The sequence below is a fragment of the Pseudopipra pipra genome, chromosome 2 (assembly GCF_036250125.1).
Source record: "Pseudopipra pipra isolate bDixPip1 chromosome 2, bDixPip1.hap1, whole genome shotgun sequence".
NCBI classification, from domain to species: Eukaryota; Metazoa; Chordata; class Aves; order Passeriformes; family Pipridae; genus Pseudopipra; species Pseudopipra pipra.
In genome coordinates, this window is record NC_087550.1 from 68,320,569 (window position 1) to 68,326,568 (window position 6,000).

Below are 6,000 nucleotides of genomic sequence, written 5' to 3' on the forward strand. Positions count from 1 at the left end.
CAGGTTCTTGATTTTAGTAATTTAAATAAGTTTAGTGAAATTTTACTCTTTAGTTTTCTGCACAAAAACAGTTTTATATTTGCAGAGCTTTATTTTATGTAACGCTGCTGTAGCTCCTTAAAGTCCACAGGAGGGCTGAGTAAATACCCTTTCCAGTGGGATAAACCTCTTATTTTAGCTTTACTGAGAGAGTGCAAAGAGAAATCAACTGCTGATCAAAAGCTGAATTTTGTCGAGTCTGAGTCAATATATGTCTATATTTAGATGGATGAACAAAACATACTTGCAGTAGATCCATTAATTTTGTTTTAGTTGTAATGGCAGATTACAGGCTGAAGGTACTCAAAAGTTTAGAGGAAGTGCCAGTGGTGAGGATTTCATGGGTGATGCATAGCTGAGACTGGTAAACCTGGAAGTATCTATTTCCTCTACCTGAGTGACACATAGCACTAGTCAGTCTACAAATACTGAAGACAAATGTATTGACATTGTCTAAGGTGAGGTAAAGTAGTGAAGAGTAGTATAATATGTGTATCTGTAGGTTCTCAAGTTGTATATAAGTATGTGTGCCTAAATATGTACGCCTCTTGTTTCAGTTTTGGGATACTATGCTTAACATTATTACACAAATGTTTGGAGATAACAGAGAACACAGAGAAGAGGCAATTTAGGTCTCATTTAGTAAATTAAAATCTATCATATATACAGGCACATTAAAATATTGGATTAGGACTTCTTTGATCCAAACTAGATTAAAATAATAAGAAGCACTGTATTTTAAATGTTTTATATGGAAAACTTTTTTCATATCATTCTATTCATTCTTTCCATGCAAGCATATCTGGTTACCTTTTTAACTTACACAGGAGGTTGACTAAGTTTTAAGCATGGTGTAATAAGATAACAGAAAGCCTAATGTTGGAAAAACTGTAGGAATAGGGAAGGAAAAGAAGGCCAATTGAATTTGACTCAAATGTTATTTGTATAATAGATTGTCAGTTGAAATAAATTAATTGTTAGCATCACCGTTATAATCACTGTACTTTGCTAAGGCTTTGCTTCCTAAGGCCTCAGAATAAAAGGCTACAGTGTCATTTTCCTTCTGTTGCCATGAGTAATGTTAAAGCCACAAACAGTTGATCACAGGATCCTACAGAGCAAAATGGTTTTGGCAAATGTGTCAAACCTAAAATATGTCTCCATGAAATATATACCAGAGGGATAGTGCTCCTGGTTTAAGCCTGAATCCATACTAAGGCAGAACATTGCATTTTTCATTTATCAAATTCTTCCTAGTAAGTTATGCCTTTTGACAGACAAAAAATCTTATTTTACCTCCTTTGACACTACAATTGATCTATACATTAGAAGATACCCAGTGTGTTTAGCATAAGTTATAAGCTTACACTCTTTAGCACAACTTTCTAGCAACCATTTTTCTCAATTTTCCACTGGGCAATTGGGTTTAGGTCACAGTGACTGACATTTTTTGTCTCAGTAGCTACATTTGCAGTGTATTTAAAACAAAGGTCCAAGGCCAGTTCAGATTTCCCTTCAAATCCTGTGTTCACATGAGAAAATGAAGACTTAGGCTACACCTTTGCACTAGCTCAAACAGGAACACCAGAACCTGCTGAGTGGCAAAGCGTGTAGGCATGAAAAAGTCAGGGAATGGAAAAGGGGAAAAAAACCCCAGGCTTTAGCACAATGCTCAGCCCTGGCTTTTGGAGAAGCAGCATAGGTACAGCTAGTCTCAGTATCTCCTTTTCCTCACTGCATTAATAAATTTAATAGTATAGCTATACTGTTGCAATGCAGCATCAACACGCAGAAAGTACTGGCTGTGATCCCAAAGCACTGCAGATGGCTTAGTACTGCATATGGGAGGATACAGGGTAGTGTTTTACACCATGGGACATACAGCTCCTGGACTGGAGCTGGGGCTGTGCCTAAATTTGGATAGAATAAGCCAATATATTTCTGTTCTGGTCCATGTAGACTCAGTCCAGGAATGCTGCATGGTCTTTCTCCAGTGGTGCTGAAGAAGGAGGCAGCTGCTTCGATTCCTTATTCAGACAGGGAAACAGAGGAGCCTTTGAAATTATAAGTTAATGCCAGAACTGGTAGCGACAGCTATTACAATTCTTGCCAAAGATAGTTTTTTTCATGCTTGGGGATACACATTTAACAGAAGGGAGGGGAACAAAGAGGACATGAAAAAATAAAAATAATGGGTCATTTTTTCCTTTCAAGAAACAGTGAAAGTGATTATTTCTCAGGTTGTTCAGCAGTTCAGGATTGTATCACTTAAACTAAACTGTTTCTAAACCAATATAAACTAGGGTCAACTCTTATGTGCACACTGTTAGTTTTTTTTTTTAATTAGATGAAACAAGGCAGACAGATACAAAACCAACTAGAACATGAAGTAAGCAAGAAACTGCTAAATGCATCTTCTGGTGTTTCATTTTTTCTTTTATTTTTGCTTTGATAAATTTGGGCTCCATTTTACAAAGGTGTCATAGTAAAAAAAAAGGTGTTAGTAAATCTGCTGACTGTAGAAAGTTTTTTTCTTCTGGTGAAAACTGCATTTTTTTTATTCTGTAGTGAATTTATCAGAAGGTAAAAGATAAAAACCTGGTTTTTATTTGCTATCAAAAAAATAATTTTTTTTTTCAAAAAATAACATTTGGTAGTATTGTCTAGCTGAGACAGTACCAAGTTAGGACACAAGAAAGACCTCTTCTACTCATCTGCTGTCTTCCTATGAAACAAGTCATATTATCTCTTCATTCCTTAGTTTCCCCAGTAGCTGAATTTGTAAAGTTTTTGAAAATCCATCGATGAAATACCTCCATTTTGTCTTTACTGTGAGAATCCCCTTAAGAAAATCAGGTTGAATAACTGTCACTGCTTGAAAAATTTGCCTGTTATACATTTGAAGAAAAAAGATGAGTGCTGATAGGCAAATAAAAAAGTACAGTCTATCTTTTGAATCTCAGCTGAGAGTTTGGCAGCTGGGAAACCCAAGCAAACACATTTGTTTTGAAATGAAACTTGAAAATTAATGAGACCAAACCCTGGATCACTCTAGTGCTGTTCATACTATTGGTTCTCACAGCAGAAACATATATTGGGCCATAGAACACAGCATATTATACCTGTTATGATAGGCAGGAAACCCCCAAATATTATATGAATACACAGAGCAGTACAAGATGCTATCACACACCTTCGTTCAGGAAACTGAAAAAATGTCCTGTTGTTCTCTGCTGTGTCCTTTGTTTTGCCTATATTTATCATCAGCTCTGATTTCTCACTTCAATGGAGGTGAGTGAAAACACATTTCTAGCTGGACCTTAGGCCATGAAGACTTTAAGAAAATCTCTGCACTTTCATCTTCCAGACTCCATCCAGCTGACACAGCTGCTCAACTTCTGGGTTCTCCTTCCTCTCCATCATCTCACAAATGGCCCTTCAAGGGTTTGCTCATGTATTGGAGCATTTGAGGTACAAACTTGCATCTGGCCAGGACAAAGCTGGTGGGTCAGTGCTGGTGCTGGACCAGGACCCAGCCAGGCTGGACTTCTGCAGGAGGGTGTAGGGCTCCCAGCAGGGATGCACACCCCAGCACCTGGGGACCTGAGAGCTGGCAGGTTCTAGCAGTGGGAGGAAAAGCGGTAAGCTTTCTCTCTTTTCCAGGAGAAATGCCTCTGTCCCCTTATTTCTACTGCCCCTAGAAAACTCACTCACAATGAGCCGAAACACTTGACCATCAGCCCCACCTCCTCATATTTATGCCCTTCAAGCAATTTCCTCAGCTCCCTGCCCACATCCATCCAAGGATTATATCCTCTACCTATTCCCACCACAGTGCTGCCTCTGTGTCCCTAGATGGAAGTGCTCAGCAGAGACACTGCTGGTGCTGATTGGGGGGATGTGCTGGCAGGGGCAAGATTTTGTTGCAGCCAAAGCTGTGGGAGCTATTTTCACCTCATTTAAACCCTAATGATGATTTAAATAAGCAAGTTAAAACTCTGGTGCACCTGTGAGCTCAGTGTTTCTCCAGCAGCTGAGCTGGCTGCATTTTCACAAGCTGTGACCATCAGCATTGCTAGGACAATTGCCCTGTCTTCTTTCTGTCCTCTTCATGCCCTGAGTCCCTAATTCCCACAGCCACACTGGCTCCCCTTAGCCCGGCTCAAACATCTGTGTGGCCTAGCAATGAATCAGACAGGGAAACTGATCCAGAGCAAATTCACAGTGTCATTTTGGGATACTGCTGAGCTGACCCAAGTGGCTGCTGCACAGCTATTCTTGATTCTTCCCATCCAAGGCACACAGTCTATCCTCCTTCACTGGCCTGGCATGTCTCTAGGCAAAGGGACCTAAACTATCAGGAAAATATTCTTCTTGTTACTTTAGTACTTACTTTGCTGCCCGATGAACTCCCTGAACTGGAATGCCACAAGATCATCGGTTTTCTGTCCGAGTGGGATGAATAGATGGGGAAAAGCAGGATGTCTCCCTGTGGCAGCAGCTGACAGTACAGATCACCAGCACACTTGTAACTGCACCCTGTGTCCAGCCATCACACACACTCCTTAACCCTACTCTGGAGCATCCTCCTTCTTGTCAATGCTACATGGTCCCTGTGGAAAGGACGTGTGCAGTGCAGAAGTGAAGAGGTGGGGATGGAAAAGAGGGAGGGACTGAGTCTCCAAGAAGCTCTTCTGGTTGCACCTGCTGATGTGTTTGTGAAACAATGGGGTATGAAATTTTTGTGCAGCTCTACTGAGTTTTCCTAATTCAGAAATTTTCTCTGATTTTCTTTTTTTTCTTGGAAGTGTTATGTTGCTGAGTACTAAACTGTTCTCTATGATTTTAAATTATGAGGTTTTAATTATTAATATGTGCAGGTTTGTTCTGATCTTTTACAGGAGATATAGCTGCTTTTAAAGATCAAATAACTGTTCTTTAAAGTAGTTCATTTATGGTAACAAAGCCTAAAAATCTTAACAAAAATTTTGAAATGTCCGAATCCAGTTTTTAATTTTTTTTTCTTTTAAAAAGAAATTTTCATCCTTCTTCTCCACAGGTTTTCACCTTTTCATCCTGATTAAGGCTTGGAAAAGCCTCACAGGTTCTCTTTCAGAGAAATTTTTTCCTATGCATCTCTGGCTCTGAATTAGCAATAGGTAGTGTCTCTGTTCTGTTACCCCTGGAGCCAGGGTGAGCTATGCTGGAAGCAACTGCCAGTGAAGAGAGCAGAAGTAGCACGAGCTACAGTTTGGATGTACCAGAGCCCCTTCAGGGCTGTCTACAACCTTCATCACATCTCTGAGAATACAAGTATTCTGGGACCTGAATCCCCAGACAATATTTCTAGCAGGAGCCACTCCCCACTGGGAGAATTAAGAAAAGAAAAGGATCCATAAGTGAGAACTTAAAGAAACGTATTTATCCCTTGTTTAAAAGAGATGAAGTGCTTCAGGGAAGTGTCGGTCTCTAGTGGGCACTTCTGAGCTGCGGCAAGTTTTCTTTGTAGTTAGGTAGTTGGCAATAGATCATCTACCACTGTAATAATATGATTCTGAAGTACAATCCCTGATGCTGGCTTGGCATTCATAGAAGAAAATCCTTCATTGTTATTAGCACTCTCCATATGTCTTAAACACAGGTGAGAACTTCACAGGTATAGGTCTCCTGACAAGACAGCAATACTTGCTATTCCTTATGCTGATGACAATGAGGCTATTTATATTAAAGCTGGTCACCATCAAAAGCAGGTAAATAATTATTTCTGTATAGTTAGGGCTAGTTGTTCCAGAAATTATACCTGAAGTTCCTACTGTTTAAAATTGAACAGGAAATGCTTTGGAAAAATACTTAGCTAACATGACAGACCAGATAAGGTAAGAGGTATTCTTTTAACTCTGATGTAAATTACTTTACAATTCCTTATGTGGATGTCACCTTCAAGGTGATGGAGTGAAGGAG